Here is a 19,299-nt window from a genome sequence, read left to right on the forward strand (position 1 = left end):
TATGCTTTTCTTCATTTTCTTTTAAGGATCCTCTGTGGTTGAGAAATGGTTACTTCCTGGAGGCGTGGCCTGTGGTGACCCGGTTGCTAGTGTTGGTCTGTGCCATATGTCATGTACCGATTTGACGTTATGGAGCTACACTGTAAAAACCGTCCTCCAATGCAAATAGAGAAGTGCTGAACTGAATGAGATGGCTGTTAATGTTAATTGGATGTTTGGAAATGTGGCCAACATGAACTGAATGGCTTTGTTCTCTTCCTCCGCTGCTGTTGTTAAAACTACAGACAGACTTTAATTCTAAAACAGAGCAGAAAATCGGCATCACCATTCACAACCTTTCCTTCTGTTGACTCATGACAATTTTAAATTTCTACATTTTTATGAGGAACAGCAATGGCACAGACTGTTGAGAAGACTTAATGTGTTGTTTAGAAACTTCTAGAGACTATAGATTTTTTTCCCCCCAGTTTTTGTGGCCTTTACTTGCAGACAGGAAATGGGTAGAGGGAAAAGGAGGAACGACAGGAACGACATGAAGACAAGGTTAATAATAGTTTTTGAATATGAGGTGCTACACGAACCGCAGCAGCAAGGATTTCATTTCAGCAAAATTTATTTACAGCACTCCTGACCTAGAGAAAATTAAGTTCATGAGAAACATGTGAATTGTGTTTTTAGTCTGGATTTGAGAATATCTCATAGGAGGAAAACTATTTACTAGGCTATGATTAGAATGCCTGTCTGGACCAATGCATTGAGTCTGGGACACTGTGGCGTTTTTGTAAGCAAGTAGTTGTTTCTCTTTAATAACTGAGATGAAGTTTGACGCGTTCACCTACTTTGACCATCATACAAAGCGAACTGAAACCAACTACAGAAATCTCTGGTCTGATCAAACCTTCAACAGAGTAACATATTTTTCAAAATCAAATAAAATTTTATTTGTATAGCACATTTCAGCAGCAAGGCATTTCAAAGTGCTTTACATCATAGCAAAAACTAAAGTCATGCAACATAGATGTTGGGATCCGGAAGTTTGTCAGTTTTCTTTTCCACTAGAGGGAGCCTGTGACCTTCCTCCTGAGGGCGTGGGCCGGCGCCTGCACACCTGTTCTCCATCTAACCATTTGGAGGCGTATAAGTGGAGGAGGATGCTGACACTTCTCTGCCAGAGTGTTAGCCAGTAATGATACAGGCTTACCTTGAGCTACGTCTGCCTCGATCTGATCGCTGATTCTGACCCTTCTTGTCTCTGCCTTCACAGCTGCCCTGGTCCTGAATTATCAGGTCAACAACCAGTCCTTGAGACGGAACCCTCACCACCTAGGGACTTACTTGTCCGTCCTCCGCCGCCGCCTCTGACCTGTCCGTCCTCTGCTGCCGCCGCTGACCTCAGCCTTCAACCTGAAACCCCTGACCAGCCTCCAGATTCTCTAGGTCCTCCCCCGGTCCCAAAACTCTCCCCAAGCAGGTATAGTCACCAACCTCCACCCAAACAGCAAGATTTCCTGGATCTTGACTAACCATCTCTGTCCTCCCCTAGTTGCCTCGAGACCWGCCAGACGAACCTTGGATTAGATTTCACATTTGTTCGCATTCACTGTAAATAAATCTCATCATTGTATTTCCTGCCTTTGGAGTGTTTTCTGCATGTGGGTTAGGAAACTCGACACCAACATGACAATAGAATCAACAATCAAAACATTACATTAAGTCAAGTGCCATGATTAAATTTGTAATTGATTATGTTTCAAATACAACTCTAAACAGGTGGGTTTTTAGTCGAGATTTAAAGGTACTCAGTGTTTCAGCTGTTTTGCAGTTTTCTGGAAGTTTGTTCCAAATTTGTGGTGCATAGAAGCTGAATGCTGCTTCTCCTTGTTTGGTTCTGGTTCTGGGGATGCAGAGCAGACCAGAGCCAGAAGACCTGAGGGGTCTAGATGGTTGATACAACAACAGCAGATCTTTAATGTATTGTGGTGCTAAGCCGTTAAGTGATTTATAAACTAACAACAGAGAGTTTTGGCACATCCACACATTTATCTTGGATGGGTTCAGTCACCTGGTGACATTATAATGCATAGAGCTGTGTATCATCTGCATAATTATGGTAGCTGATCTTATTTCCTGTTATAACCTGAGCCAGTGGGGTCATATAAATATTGAATAAGAGGGGTCCTAGGATTGAACCTTAGGGTACCCCACACGTGACCTTTCACCTCTTTGATGAGAAGTTTCCAATTGAAACAAAGAAATACCTGTTCTTTATCTAAGATTCAAACCAGTTGAGCACTGGACCGGAGAGTCCGACCCAACTCTCCAGTCGATTAAGTAAAATGTCATGGTCGACGGTGTCAAAAGCTGCCCTGAGGTCCAACAGAACCAGCACTGTGGTTCTCCCACAGTCTGTATTTATGTGGACATCATTGAACACTTTTACAAGGGCAGTTTCCGTGCTGTGGTGAGCACAAAAACCAGACTGGAAGGAGTCAAAGCGGTTGGTTATTATTTTTGTGACTTTGAATCAGTAACCATTAAAACCATCATATACTTTGAAACTGGAAACATGGCCATGGCTGTAATAACCTGCTAAAAGCATTTTTGTTTATTTTTATCTACGGATATTTAGTTCTTCAGTAAGCTCTCCTTTTATTTGATTTGTTTTCCTCTTTGGAAATGATTGCTTCAGTTTGAATTGTAAAGAGAAACATTGAGCATTTACATTAATTAGATGAGTCACGTCTTATTGTTGTTTGCTGATGTCAATACACTACATTTATAGACGGCCTTCACCGTCAAGAATCCTTGAAGGTTTTTTTTTATTTTCAGTACCTGGAGCAGCAGAATATTGTTGAAATTGTCCAATTTGGTTTCTACAGCACTGCTTCAGCTGTTTATGCCAGATTTAATTACATATTTATTGCTACTGACTCTGGTGATAGTGTTGTTATAACAGCTGTATTTGATATAGTGGATTAGAGAATTAAAATTTCTCAACTGGAGCACTTAGAGGGCCTTTTGCGTAGTTCACACAGCAAGATTTTTGTCCAAAATTTTGTCCCAATGTCTGACCTTTGTCAATCTTTGGAATGCCCTGATTATTGAGATGGCTCTAAAGATAGTCTTAAAAAACATTCCTGCTGGTTGTGGCATGCCAAAATTGATCTAGTTTGCTTGGTAGGACTTCCGGACTGCTCCAGTCTGAAATCGGGGATATTCAACTTGTTGGTTTATCTTGGACTGATATTGCAGCTTGTGTAGTGTTCCCTGAGGACAAATTATGCCTATGGAATGTGTTGTGTAGCCAATCAGAAACTGACTGTCTTAGTGCATCAGAAAGTCACTAGCACAGACATTGGAGATGTGATCCAGGCTTAAGGGACAGAGCAGTGAACTGGTTCTCAACTTACTTGGGATATCAAACATAGTCTAGATGATTTAAACAGATGGATTGCTTTCAACTTCCTAAAACTAAATTAAAGTAAAACTGAAGTCGTATTTTTTGGTAGCACAGCTAAAACCTCCCTGGACCAGCTACTCTAAAACAACCATCACTAATCTTGGGGTTAAAGTGGATATTTCAGTTATAGTCATTGGATCAAGCTGTTGGGAACCAGGGTTTTTGGTTTCTTTGTGGGATATTTTTCTGTTTGCCTGCTGCTTCCCCCCCGTCATCCACTAGATGACGACTAGAGGTTGCGCATCTTGGAGGGCGTGCCTGCTGACTCTGCCTGCACACCTGGGATTTATTACCCAATTATCCTGGAGTATATGAGAAGCACGCTGCCAGCACTTCAACTCCCCTCCCAAGGACCAGACTCACATTATCACTGTTTCATCATTGTTGAAATAAACTTTATTTATCTGATTATCAATTCTCCTGGTGGTGCTGTATGTGGGTAAAGAAACTGGAACCCAACATGACACAAGCTTTTAACATTTGAGGCAATTGACTAAAATAAAACAATTTTATTCTCAGAAGCACTTTAATTGTATTTATTCCTTTATTACCATGTGCCTTTTATGTATAGGTTAGTGTTTATTTATTTATTTTTTTCATATATCAGCTTTAGAGGGTAAAAATAACTATTTTAGCTTTTCTCCACTAGCTGCTTAGGATTACACTAGCATTTTAGGATTACATTTAAAACACTTTATTTAGATTTTTTAACATCCTCCATAGTTTTGTTCTATTTTTACCAGGCGTAAGCTTAGAGAGAACCTCTGATTCCATGAAAAAACCTTGAATCCCAAAATGTAACAAGGCTACTGAATTGTTGCAGTTTAATGATATTTATTGGTTTGTGCCACCAGATGGCACCAATCCTTGTCTTTAGTCCTTTAAGACATCAAAGAAGCCATTACAATGTAATCTCACTCAGATAGTTTGTAGAAACATTCAACTATATATACGTGGATACAGCAGATACTTTAGCTGCTGCTTTTTATCTTGGTGTCTTTATTTTCTGCTGCTGCTATTAGAACAAGCTTGTGTTGACATTTACAAGCAGCTATTTCTCTGAGCGTGCGGGCCAGGATTATAGTGGGATAAATCTCAGGGCCTTTCCAGGTCACCTGACAGCCAGCAAAAGGCCACATTTGTTGCTTCTTAATGAAAAGAAACCAAAGTCAGGCAACCTGTGAACCTGTTGTTTTCTGTTCTTCCTTCTTTTTGAAGGAATTACCTTGAAGCAGCAGGAGGGGAGAAAACGCAGGGCAGAAAAACGAGAAAATATAGATTTATTATTGTGTCTTTGCTTTAGTTTCACAGAGTACTTTTGTCCTTGGTCACTTATATCTAACAGCTCATTTTAGTCTTATGTTTAGTTTTTGAAAACTGCTTGAAAATTAATTTTCCAAATACAATTTGGAAAGAGTTGAAATTGTGATATGGGGTAAAAATTAGATGTGTAAATATAAATAGGATTTAATAAACTTTGGCTTCTTAATCTTTGTTGAACTCTGTTTTTTACTTTTGATTATTATGTTTTTTTATGTTTTATTTTTTGCAAATTCAAAAGTGTTATGTTTTGGTGCTGGTAGACTTTGTGCAAAAGCAGACTTTAACATAGCCGTCCAGAAATTAGAATTTGATTTTTAGAATCGTACTCCAATAGTCACATTCTGTTTATGTAACTCTGAGGTGTGTATTATTCGTAGTTAAATCAAGTGTTAAAACAAAGTGTCTCCGTATCAAATCTAGAGGTGTTAAAACGGAATCAGTAACTATTGACTTCTTAACTCTGAACTCTTACAGCGGCTATAACACTAAAGGAGTTAATTCACTGACTCCGCCCCCAGAATCACAGATTCCCACCGAAGCGAAGCGACAGAAGCCAAGTCATTTCAGAACAATTTGCTTTCCAGATGTTTGAGTTGTTCACCACGCTTAGTAAGTATTTTTTGTCTGAAATGGTTTATATAACTATTATTTTGAGTTGAGACCGACCTGTATGATAGACATCACATTCGCCACATTGCTCCATGTTAGCATATTTAGCTTAGCACACTGAACGTTTGCGGAGTATAAGTGTTGGAGAAAAAAATTGAGCAGATGAATATTCAAATTCTTGCCTTAAAAAGATTTATAATAATCTGGAGTGTGTTTTTAATGATCTTGAGTGTTTACATAAATATTTGTCAGATTTATCAACCTTTCTGATCCCGTTTTTTTTTTTTCTACTGTAAAAGGTTTTTTCTTGTTGAAAGCATATGCCGCACTGATACTCGATAGAATTTATGTTGTCATTATTCCAGTTGTTTTGCCTTCTCATATGCATTTTGCAGGATGTTTCAATCAATTTATTGGCTTTTTTTTATAGATGTAGAAGAACAGTTTGGTTGAAGATGAATCACCAATTGTCAGCATCAGTCCCTCTCGCTCCCACAAACCGGGTAAGAAATGATGGCTCTCAACCAGGTTGGCCTGTTCTGTACTGTAAGTGTTTAATTATGTTAAATAAAATTTACTATTTACTATTTCATACCAGTTCATGTATATCATATTACATGAACTCCATGCATTACTTTCTCTGCCAATATCATACATATTGTATTGAAGAAAAATGTATTAAGCATATAGTTTTTTGTATTGCACAGCTGACGTATCTTAGACCTTTTGATTAGTAATATGTGAATGAAAGCGACATGTATGACATGAAACTACGTTATTCCATGTTTTTTAATTATGTTGTATGTTTTGAAATAAATGCATTTCAGAAAATCATTGCCTCTTTATTAAATGTTTATTTTCCAAAGAATTTTTAGTTTAAAACAATAAAATGTATATTTAACATCAATTACAAATAACTCTTATGAAGTTATAAAAATACTCTTTGAGAGTTAATATTTAAGATCTGACATCAATTTAGTGTTAGTAAGTGTTAAATGACTAACTCCAGGCATATTTGGCAATTTTCCAGACAAAGAATTGGAATCACCAGGTCAGGTTTTTTAAAGGGACAGTATAATGTAAAATCGGCTTTTTGTGCTTTATGTCATGTTGTTATGTTATCCCCTTAGCCAAAACAAACCTGGAGCTTTGCCTTGATTTTTTTTATGCATGTTTGAGAAATCCTTTAATCTCCATGGCAACCATTCAACTGTGAACAATGCCTGGGTGAAGGCGGATGGAGCTAGGCTTAGCTTGGTCCAAGTCTCAGAGCTCTCACCTCACAGAACAAATGTGAGCAAATTGCTGTTGGCTCCTTCAGCCTAGCAAACAACAATTAGAAAAACACCAGGTGGACCTCAGCTGAGCTGGTTACAGGAGCTACTTCTCATTGTAACACTGGTAAGAACATCGTTAAAGGGTTAATAGAGGAGCCATGAAGGGATGACTTCCTGATGTTTCAGAAAGAACAGGAGCTTTTAAAGAAACGGAGAGCCCCAAGGTGTTAAATTGTGAAGTTTAATTTAATATTTGATATAGTAGCATTTTAATAACTGATGTTAACATAGTGCCATTTTAGAGCACAGTCAAGTAACTAAGTGGCTGAAAAATACATGATTCTTCCCCTTTATATTTCCGCTTTACTTTTCCAGTGATCGGCTGGTAAACTGCAATCAGTGCACTCTAATTTTTATTTCTGTGCTCTAACATTTAGCAGGTATAAAACACACAGTCAGTGGCTTAATTTATTCCAACTGCATTAGATGTAATTTTAAGTTGAACTGTTAATTATAATTTTTGCAGGTGTAATATTAGGTTCCATGTTCTTGTAATCGAGTTGCACTTTTGTATATTTATTTAAGGCAGCTGAGGAAAATTCATTTATTTCCCTCAGAATCATGCTGTCACCACCGTGTTTCACCATATCACTGCAGCCAAAACAACAAGGTAATGAAGCCATAACAATTAACCAGTTTGCAAAACAAATGTTCCATAAAAATGTTTTGTTGAACTTTTAAAAAAAAAAAGTTCAGAATTTATTTTATTGTAGTTTTTCCTGTTTTTTTTTTTAAATTTCTTTGATATAACCTTTAATTTTCTATCCAGTTCTGTCCTTTGCACAAAACTGCAAAACTGTTTTGCATATTGGACAAAACAAACCCATGTGACTTTTTCTGCTATTGCAAAAGTAACTTTGAATTTCCATAAAGGTACAGTGCTTGAGTAGATTATTTTTGTAATCCCTGCATCTTTAAATGAACATGTTTTTTTTGCTTTTTTTACTACATGTTTTAGCTATTTCTTAGAAGCATTTGTTTTGAACATCTCTCTCTTTCTCTGAGTATTTTAATCTAAAATGTCAGGAAGTAATCTCTTGGCCACTGAAGCTATTTGCTCATTTGTTCCTCCTTTCTTTTCAGCAGCATTTTTTTTTCTTTTAATGTTTTCTCCAGGCTGCACAGTGGCGCAGTTGGTAGAGCTGTTGCTGGGTTCGATTCCTGGCCCGGGGTCTTTCTGCATGGAGTTTGCATGTTCTCCCAGTGCATGTTCTCTCTGGGTACTCCGGCTTCCTCCCACAATCCAAAAATATGACTGTCAAGTTAATTGGCCTCTCCAAATTCTCCCTAGTTGTGTGTGTGTGTGCGTGTGTGTGTGTGTGTGGTGACCTTTCCAGGGTGACCCTGCCTCTCACCCGGAACGTTAACTGGAAATAAGCACCAGCAACCCTCCTGACCACACTTGGGACAAGGGTGTACAGAAAATGGATGGATGGATGAATGCTTTCTCCCTCTTCTTATTAATCAATCTTCCTTTCTGTCTGCCTTATCGCTTTCCCCTCTGTCTCTCTCCATCATGTAGCTTAGTGTCAGTTTCAGGTTCAGCTGACTAAGCAGCAATGGCCATTAAGTCCTGAACTCACCCAGTGAATGCAAGGTTCTTTTGTTATTATAGTGTGGGTGTGATTCTGTGCCAGCAGTAGCTCCAGTTTCTCAGATCTGAGTAAAACTTGTGGAGTGAAAACAGAACCAGAATGTAAACTGGTTGTTAATCATGTTAGGAAACATGTTAGAGTTTAAAAGTCAATTACAAGAAGAAAAATCGCACTTTTGATCTATAAAGTTATAATTCCTAAAATAAAAGTCATATTTTGTAGTTTTAAAGTCAATTCCAAGAAAAGTCATAATAATGAGGATGAAAGTTGTAATACATTTTAAAAGTTTTAAGCAGTTAAGACTTTGACTTCTAATAGACCCTTTTCACATGACGTCACACAACTTCCGTTATGGCTCGAAACGGTGTATCCTTAGTTCCGGTGTGTGTAGTTATTAACGCTGTTTCTGGACTCTAAAGCTGCTGCCACAAATATGATTTGAAGATATATCACTATTTGCAAACAGTTTTTCTTCATCAACATAATCTAAAATGGACAAATTCCTCGCTGATTGATACCAGTTTGACTACAAAGGTACGTGTTTTGGTTTTTTCTAGCTGTTAGTTGATATGCTAGGATAGCAATAGTAATTTGTTATCTGGCTAACATTACATAGCCTTTCAGTTTTGGAAATAGAACGTATTTAGGCTCTAATCTTAATCACATTTTTATAGTATAGACTGGGGTTGCCACCCATCATGTAAAATGCATGATCGTATTAAACCCTTGTCACTTACGCTAGTTTCACCACCCACTAAGTAGCGACATTACCTGTAGCCACAAGTCCAAAACTTAACAGTTATGCCAAACACCCGCTACTCCACCACGTCCTGAGAAGTCAAACTCTTGCTACGATCAAGACATGAGGAAGTTATGACGCCGTTTTAGATATAGATATTAACGTTTCATTGGAGAAATGTGACGAGCTATCTATCTATATTAGCTCATTAACGTCACATTTCTCTAATGAATATTTATCAAAGGTTATGATTAGAAGGTTAAGTTTTTTATACCTCCTGCGGTTGTAGGAAGCAAGCAGCAATGGCTGCTTACTTCCTACAAGTAAGCAGCCATTGCTTACTTGTAGCCATGGCTTACTGTAGCAGTAGTTGTAGCAACTACTGCTACAAAGATAGCAGTAGTTGCTATCTTTGTTAAGATAGCAACTACTGCTATCTTAACAAACATGGAATAAGGCTGCTCACTGCAAACATTTTTCATTTTATTAACAAGAACAACAATGATAGCTTCAGAAGAACAGGCTCAAGGACATCTGACTAGGATGGAGCCCTCCACATATCAAGAACAAACTATTCCAATACAAACTGATAAAACATTGGCTGTAAACAGAATGACTGGTTCCCCTCCTCCTTCCCCCATCCCACATCTTTCCCCCCTCCCTCCTCCTTCCCCCCTCCGTCTCTGCTCCTACACTCACTCACAAGATCAGAGTTTCTCAGAAAGTGAATCACTAAAGAGAGTCGGGCTGCGCCTGAGCCGCCTGAAAATGCTGGTGGAGCATTCAGGTCAGAAAGAAATACGGACGGACTTTTTCTCCTCCAAGCTGGATAGTATGGATCAACAGGTTCGCCTCGGCACAACTCTCACTTCATCTAAGCCACCTGCCTCTGACCTCCCTGAGGATCCAGCRCTCTGCGTTTCTGAGGTCTGAGACCGGGGTCCAGATATTATCCTTACACCCGTCTTCCTCCAGAATGTGTCTGGCCCCCCGACATTGCATATCAGGACAATACCTGTCCGGATCACTACAAGAAAAGTTACAAAAAACAAAAATACAAAAAACAGTGGTCTTAATTCAAACCTCAGACTGATTCCCTGCCTAAAGGAACCTCAGACTGAAGAGCTTTCATCCTCCAAGTCACTTAAATTGGCTCTTTTAAATACCAGATCTCTCTGTTCTAAAGCTCTGTTAATTAATGATTTCATCACTGAGCATAATATTGATGTTTTATTTCTGACAGAAACATGGCTGAATGACAATAATGAAGCAATCGTACTAATTGAATCAACGCCTCCTACGTACAATTTTTAAGTGAAAATAGAAAACACAAAAAAGGAGGCGGCGTGGCTTCAATATTTAAGAATACCATAAACTGTAGTAAACTCTCTTTGGGTAATTTTATGTCTTTTGAATATCTTGGTATCGAGGTAAAAGGCTACAAACAAACTTTGACGCTAACTCTATACAAAACACCAACATATGTGAAAAATTTCTTTGCGGACTTGAATGAGCTTCTATCTCTCATATGTATTGATTATGATTGTTTGATAATTGTCGGTGATTTCAACATTCATGTTGACAACCCCCAAGACCGAGGGGCTAAAAAGCTCTGTAATATATTAGAGAGTTTTGGTTTAACACAAYATGTCAAACAAGCAACACACACTCAGGGACACACACTGGACCTGGTTAACCCCAGAACCAGAACTAAACTAGGAGATTTTTTAAATCTCTCTCTTTCTCACTGTGTATTTAATGTCACATGCTGTTTTTATTTTAATTATGTAAAGCACTTTGAAATGCCTTGCTGCTGAAATGTGCTATACAAATAAAATTTGATTGATTGATTTATAGAAAATTGATAACATAGGAGTAACAACTTTATATCCCTTTTAACAGGTTACACTTGATTCTGCTGTGGTGCCTGTGGAAACAAAGTCCATAAAGTTTATGCTCAGGTTGGAAAACCCTGTGGATCACATGGTGGGACTTCTGCTTCAAACTGCTCACTACAGTATACCATTGTCTCTGTCATCCACCAGTTCACTGCAGACTGGCACACACCAAGGACCCTACATGGATGTCTTCTTAAGTTGTAAACCCTGAGTACATAATGCTGAAATAAAATTGATATGCCTTTTGTAAATACATTTTCTCTATCAATGACTTAAATTGTTAACTGTAGTAATTATGTTTGTGCAATGTAGTAACCATGTTCAGTGTTTAATATTATTAGATGTTTTAAAGAATGCCCTGCGACAGACTGGCGACCTGTCCAGAGTGTACCCCGCCTCTCGCCCGGAGCATGAGCTGGAGATGGGCACCAGCAACCCTCCTGACCCCACTGAGGGACAAGGGTGTCAAGAAAATGGATGGATGGATGGATGTTTTAAAGATCAGCCACAAACCGGTGCACAATGTCAGCTTTAATTTTAGCATTTCCTCTCCTCCACATACTTCGTTGCCAGATGTGTAAAATTTACAAAAGGAAGCAATTTAAATGTAAAAATTGCACATATGTAGATTACTCAAGAGAAGCTATTTACAATAGTTTTTACAGAACTCTACACAACATCAATTCATTTATTAATAGATACATATAGATATTAACTACAGAATAGATACATAAAGATTTCATTTCTAACACAGCTGCTTGCAGTAAGTGAGTGTTCATCCAAGAAGTGCGGCTTGCAGGAGAATGGAGGCTCTGTACTGGTTTGTCTCCTTTTAGATCAAGAGGCCCATGATAGTTTGAGGTTAGGCAGCAGATGTCCCACAGCTGATTGACTGAACCTGCCATAGACAGAGGAACAAGACCATCTCAGATATGGTAGGTTGTTAGGTTGGTTACTGTTGAGAAAGTTGGACAACATAACAAATGAGAAATTATGAATCACATCAGAATATGTAAATTATTTGGCAGATGGCGCTTAAATCAATATTTAAAATGCTTTTCTAAACAACGGTGTTGGAAGATGTGATTTTAGTAAAACTTTTACCACAGCAGCGGTGTATACATTTGGGAAAATGTGGCTAAAGATGCTGCTAGCTGGTTTACTCTCCGATCGGAGGCTGTTTATTTTATACACAGTCAGAGAATGGTGAATTGACAATGAGTAATAACAGCTATCTAACACTTAAATGCTGTTATTATTAATCTTACCTTTTATCATATCCTTAAGATAATGAGTATCCGTGAATTTTTCAGTAAGGTTTTCCGAGGCAAAATCACACCGGAAGCAAAGATGCACCGTTTCGAGTTATGGCAGCCATTGTCTGACGTCACTGTGAAAAGGGTCTATTGACTTTAAGATTCAAAATTTTGACTTCAAAACTCGTAAATGTAACATAAAAGTTTGTAATTGTGACCACCTGTTGGGCGTTTATTTTCTCTTTCATGGCCAGAATGGGCTTCCATGGTTCTTAAACTTCATTATATTTTTGTACAAAAAATACCCACAAAAACAAAGCAGATTTATCCAGGTGTAAAACTTTGCTGTACTCACGTCAGCTCCATGGAGGACGTGGAAATAAAAAGCAGACCTTTGTGTTTGTGAGAGACAGCTCCAGCTCTCTGGCAGAGGTTTAGAGGTTTGGCAGCCATATTCTTTCTCATTTGGCCATTTTCTCAGCAAACACTCTTCTTCCCTGCCCTGTTAATAATGATTGTGTTTCTCCGCTCTTCTCTTTCCCTCCTCCTCCTACAGTCCATCAATACTGAATTTGGAGGAAGAAGAGACATTTTCAGGAATGATGATGGCTCCTGGAGCTTCGGTTTGATTCTCAGTGTACATGTGAGCACATTTGTACAGAACTAATGTGATTGTATGTCAGCTTCTAAAATATCTGTGTGAAAACCACCTCCGTTAAGACAGAATCAGATTAGTCCTTCAGCCAGACACTGGGCATAGAGTGACTAGGTGAATTAAACATATCTTCTCCTAAATTAGGAACAGTCAACAAAAAAAAAAAAAAGTTTAGCCTCTCGCGGCATTAGAGAGATGATTAATTTGCCGTCTAAGAGAGAAAGATGAAGGAATGGAGGGGGAGGTTGTGAAGTGGCCCTTGTGTCCTCCTTTTCCATAATAGGATTGCTTGCTTACTGACGTGCTGATTAAAATGGAAATTCAATGAATCGTCCATCTCACTTGGACATATAAAAACCCATTATGTGCTCATCCAGAAGCGCATAAGTCTGTCCAATGCAATTAATACTGGTGGGTGTGGAAACCACCATGTGACCTGCTGGAGGTGACGGCAGAAAGTAATTGACGCAAAGAGGTAGGGAGAGGGAGACGACTAAAATAATCGTCATAAAAAAACTGTTTCATTATATCACACTGAGTTTAGTTCTAAAATTAGGCAAACAAAATTCTAGTGCTGCTGCTAAAAAAGTGACTATCATATCAATAAGAAAATCTGTTCCACTCATTACACCAACACTGTCTGTCTGGCTCCCTGATCTCCACCATGTTGTCACTGGTGGAGAACAGTGACAACATGCAGACACAAATGTGAAAATGGGGAAAAAAGGGTTTGGATGCAGAGAGGATTGGACACCACAATTTTCTGCCCAGCGGGATGGACATGCATGAGCGGCCTAATCAGCTAAGGAGGGCACAGCGGGGCGGTGGAAGAGGGGGTGGGAGGCTTTTCATACCTCAGGGGTCTCACAACAAGGCAGTGCAGATGGGTATGAGACGTGTTTGACACAGAATCGGGTCCGGATCGGAACCAGGTCTGACCTGAGACTCCCAAATGGAGGACAAACAAGATAAAGGAGGAATTCTGACCTTTAATCTCAGCTTTCATTTGTTTTAGTTTCTATCCTTCTAATTAATTTCTCCATCAGGTGGCATCTCTGAATCTGTTCAGATAAAAATGTGGAACGGTTCCAGTTTAATCTAGTCTCAAGTCAAATAAAAAACAAGATTTTTTTTTTTCTGGCAACAAGGAGCGTCTGGTGTTCAAGTGACAAAATTCCATGGCCACCACAAACACCAGCTGCATTTCCATTGACCATAAAATTGCACAAATTGGAATTACAAAAATATATGTTTTTATTGACAAATGAAAATATGTAAATAAAAAAACAAAGTTATTTCTCCAGGATGAGTTGGTTTTTCAGCTGTATTGAAATTAGTTTATTTCACCAAACAATGATGTGTGAAAGTGAACCCCACTACCTGAAAATATAACTGGGTTTACCAGACTATCAAGTTCCCCTCCTGGATTGTCATGTTTTTAGTTCCATCCTAATCATCAACTCAGACTTGGTTCCCTGTCCTTGTAGAAGAAAAATGCCCACACTGTATCTCATACTACGTTTAAAAACATCCAGTTGCTGGTTCATCAGTGGAAATCGCCTCCTGCCTCAAGCCAAATTGCAGACGCAGTTTTCTTTCAACAATCTCTATTTTTGTGCCACCCTTCCAAACAGAACAGGTTCTGTCCAACAGAATCTGTATCAACAGACTCTCCCACCTCCCCGCAGCTCCTCCAAAGCCACCAGAAGCTTCTTGGCTATTCTTCTGGCCAAGAAGCTTCTGGTGGCTGAACAAGGAGGCAGTGGTGAACACTGCCTCCTTGTTCACCATTGAGGACTTGGTAAATGCTGGCATCTTCCTCAATGGTTTTGGAATGGTTTGATCTTAACATCAGTGCAAGTCAAGATCTGCTTCCTTTTAGCTTCAAAATATGAGCCTCAGTTGTAAGTATCATAGGTTGTCTGGGCGAAAGAACTGACCATAATTTCCAGGGTCATCTGGTCATTTCCACATGACCAGATGAACTAACATGCTAACATCAACCTGGTATTGCTTAGCTATACATACTAATCTTTTCTAGAAATATTGTGGAATTTCAGTGTCTCAGGATGTTGTACCTTGAGATTTCAAATAGAAGAAAACTGAAGTCTGGTGTGTATGTCAATCTGTTATTAGGTATGAACTTGTGTTCATTAAATAGCAATATTTAAGTGTTTGGCTGCAAATGAGTGAGAGGGTTAAACTTTGCTCCGACTGTACAACTAGTAAAACCTGAAACTCTGTGTTCTGCTTCACAGTCTAAGGAAATTAAATAAAAATACAGTTTTAAAACAGAATGACAATGAGGGTGCGTATCTGTCCAATGATCATTATTTTCCTTTTATTACCCTCAGAATACAGGAAACCAAAGTTAAGTTGATTAGATCGCAGACTGAAGAGGAAGGAATCTATTTGGATTCAAAGACAGTTTTAGATGAGATAAAACTAAAGAAACCAGAGGAACTCTTCATATTGGTGCTTCTATACACAAACCTTAGCGTGTAAAGAGGTATTATAGGTGTAAAATCAGCACAATCACCATATCAAACATTCTGCTGTGCACTGGCTCTGTGCTCTAGGCATCTATGGATGTGAACAAAGATAAGAAAAAAAAGTTTGAGAGATAGATGAACCTGATACAGAAGTTCTATTTTTCTTCCTGTTGGAAATTATTACAATGATTTTGACCCCTAGTTCTTGTAGTCCATGTAGGTTAGAAATAAAGTACTGTCTTTTTCAGCTGTAAAGTTAACTAAAAATCATCCGATTCCCAGTTAAACCAGAAATATATACCAAACAATGAAAAACAGATTCTTGTCTTACCAGATGGTTTGAGTTTGTTTTGATTTATAACCGTTTGTTTCTGTACGGCTATGTTAAAGTCTGACTAGACTTCAACTGGGTCCTTGCAATAAACCAGAGCTCCATAATTCACAGCTGACACTCTCGAGCCCGATGCTCAGAGGCAACCTAGTTGCTCACACTGTACATGAGTTTTCACCTTTAAGCAATAAACTTTTAGTTATATTAATATTGGTTGGGAATCAGAATTCTGGAAACCAAAAATTTTTAAATGGTGGCATCAAAATGATCAGAAATCAAAACTAATGCCAATGTTTGAATTAGGTAATTATTGATAATTTGATTAATTTATTATTGATCAAATTATTGCTCAATTTATTATTGATAGATTTTTATTTTTTTTGGTAAAATTCCCGAGCACTTGGATGATTTCCGCATCCAAATGCTTATGCTTCTCCAGATTCACCCTGTAAAACAGTTTTTTATTGGGTTAGCGTCTCCTACATCCACATCGTGTTCAATCAGATGCGTGTGACCCGTGTGTCCGAAAATAGACAAGAAAATTCACTTATCAACTCTAACTGTTTAGCACGACCTGCAGATAAATGAGCCAACAACGTGTCTAATTTACCCAAAGTTTAAAAGTTTTTAAGACGCCCATGAATCTTAGCGCTGTCCTACCCATCCGTTCCGCTGTCATCCCCCACAGGTGACAGTGGTGTCACCTGTTGGGAACACCACTTTCCATGGTGCTGAAAGTCTCGCTCCTCCCAGCAAGGCTGTTTACCGCACACGCAGGTGTAACACCATTACACTGTGGCTGAAATAAAATCAACATTACGAGCATAATATGGTTTTAATATGTTGACATGACAACTGGGTTTTCTTTCTCCGCTCTGGCATAGGTATTAAGTAGTTCTGATCAGAAATCCTCTCCAGAACTGTGTATGGGCCAATGAATTTTGCCTGAAAAGGAGAGTCGTGACTGGACACAAAGCCAACACTTGATCACCAGGCAGAAATGAGCGCGCCTCAGCACGCCAATCAAACAAGCTTTTCATATTCCTCTGTGCTACAGTCAGTTTTTCTTTAGCAAGTTCCCACGCCAGATACAAGCGTCTTCTGAAACCATTTACATAATCCAACAAGTTTGTCGGTGGAACGGATTCTTTAAGCCCGTGCGCTACCACAGCCAACGGACCCTTAACGTTGTGCGCAAAAACCAGTTCGTTTGGGCTAAACCCGGTGCTTTCCTGGGTTACCTCCCTGGCTGCCAGCATCAGCCAAGACAATTCTTTCTCCCAGTCGCCCGCCAGTTCTGTACAGTAAGCTCGCAGGAGAGAGTTCAGGGACTGGTGGAAGCACTCTAACACCCCCTGAATCTCCGGATGACACGCTGTCGCTTTACTATGTTGCACCCGTAATTGTTTCAAAACCTGACTGAACAAATGTGATGAAAAATTCGTTCCTTTGTCAGACTGTGTTACTTTAGGGATGCCAAACATCGAAAAGAACTGAGTGAGCGCATGTACAACTGACCTAGCAGTTATTGTACGTAACAGATAAGCTGCTGGGTAACGTCTAGTTTGACACATCATAGTTAGCAGATATAATGACCCAGCCTTTGAGCGAGGTAACGGGCCCACACAGTCAATTATTAAATGCTCAAACGGCTCAGATGCGGCATTAGTTGGGCTTAACAGGAACGGTTTCAAAACCTGATTGGGCTTAGCAATGAGTTGACAGATATGACACATCTTAATATACTGTAAGACGAAATGTCCTTTTAAAGACGCGGCCAGAAAAATTGTCTGAGAACCCGGTCATATGTTTTACATGCACCAGAATGGCCAGACTCATCATGAGCAACTTTTAACACTGCGGAGTGGAGTTTAATGGGAACCACTATTTGAAATACTGGCTCACCCACAATGTCAGCATGTGGTGACCATTTCCTCATCATCAACGAGTCTTGCAGGTAGTGTCCACAGGGATAGTCCGTCATTTCGCTCAGCGGGCGCACCTGATCGAAGAGACTGCAGAGAAACATCGGCTTGCTGTTCCGCCACGAACTTATTGCGAGACAGAGACATGGAAAAACTGGACAAAGGCAGATAAATTTTTTTTCACACATTTCTCCTCTCTCCCGCTCTGAGCACGAGTAACTGCGCATGCGGTAAATACATCYGGAAACTCCTTGTTATTCTTATCAGTCTGAGAAATGGCTCGCTCAACCGGCTCCGACTTAACGAACCTATGCAACGGCACAATATCCCATTGTGCCCACAAACGCGTTCCAGCCAAACAGTTACCCAAAATCACAGCGACTCCATCCATTGGCAAAGTAGGGCGCACAGCCAACAGTGCGTCACCAGTAAACAGTTTGCACTTGAGAGACACGACACTTTATGTAACAGAACAAACATTACGTTTAATCCCATTTCCCGAATCGGAACACCTGACTCACCCGAGAACGGCAACGTGTTGCCGCTCCAGTTAGCCGCCTTATCTCACTGCGCGAGAGGCAATTGCGTCATGCGTCACGGGCAAGAGGTCAAAGGTAACAAGGTGACTGGAGGACTTATGTTGTACAAAAAACCCCCGAACAAAAAACAAGTAATTTTAGTACATGTTATAATGAGGGCTTAGAAAATAATACCAAAAAAAAAAAGACCAAAAGGGCACTTGGGGGCAAGGAGCAAAAGGAGCAGGTGCTCAAGCAAGAGTAGATTGAATCTGACATGAAGGAAAGAGGAAAACATTAAGGAGGAGAGGAGAAGAGACCGAGAGAGAGCCAATGAATGCTTGCAGCGCTGAATTCAATTGTTCTGAACCAACACAATCTCTAACATGTGGCGTATTTAAAATGGCAGAGCTACTCAATATAACACAAGAATATTACAATGTATAATAAGGGGAAACATGAAGCTGCCATGCAACAGACAGCCATTTAACAAATCGTCTTATTTTTAAAACATAATTGAGTCCAGATAATAGAACGGTCTCAGTTTGAGTTAATAGGCAGTCGGGTGGAAGCAACGTCCAAAAATTCATGTAAACAGAAACACTGGATTTCCTCAGGCAGCAGGCATCCCAGCTGGAGTTCCTCAGCAGAACCTCCGGGACCGAGGAAAGGATCCTTCTCTACTTTACAGGTCAAGAGACTTTCATGTCTCCAAGGAAACGCAGAAGCAGGTCGCTTTCTAAAAGTTCTCCTGTGAAAACATTAAAGGTTTTCAAACAAATCTTCTTCCTGTCCAGCAAGTCAGGAGGGAAATGTTGAGAGTTCTTGTGTCTCAGTTGGAGGTTGAGTCCAAAGACTAGGCTTTGGGATTCAGGTTATGTTCTTGTAGTGGTTCTGATCTGATCAGCTCTGAGTTTTATAAAATGGGTTATTACAAAAAACAAATCAATATTTTTCAGTAATATGAATTAAGCCCTGATTTCAATCAGAATGAGCTTGTAGAAGGATATACAAATGTTTTCTCTCATTGTCAATGCTCTTAACAAATAAAAATAATTTAGTTGAGCAAGGGGGCTGCACAGTGGTGCAGTAGGTAGCACTGTCGCCAGTGGTGGAGAAAGTACTCAAAAAATGTACTTAAGTAAAAGTACAAATACACAG

At 39.4% G+C, this 19,299-nt stretch overlaps 1 long non-coding RNA gene across 1 annotated transcript; it reads left to right on the plus strand.

Moving 5' to 3' along the window:
• Positions 1–6,570: 6,570 nt before the first annotated feature.
• LOC103476615 (uncharacterized) lies at positions 6,571–11,288 on the plus strand. The gene is made up of 3 exons (XR_535508.2): positions 6,571–6,793; positions 7,287–7,339; positions 10,966–11,288. It is a non-coding gene; the product is annotated as an uncharacterized LOC103476615 (long non-coding RNA).
• Positions 11,289–19,299: the final 8,011 nt, after the last annotated feature.

Source organism: Poecilia reticulata, linkage group LG15, assembly GCF_000633615.1.
Source record: "Poecilia reticulata strain Guanapo linkage group LG15, Guppy_female_1.0+MT, whole genome shotgun sequence".
Lineage (NCBI taxonomy): Eukaryota > Metazoa > Chordata > Actinopteri > Cyprinodontiformes > Poeciliidae > Poecilia > Poecilia reticulata.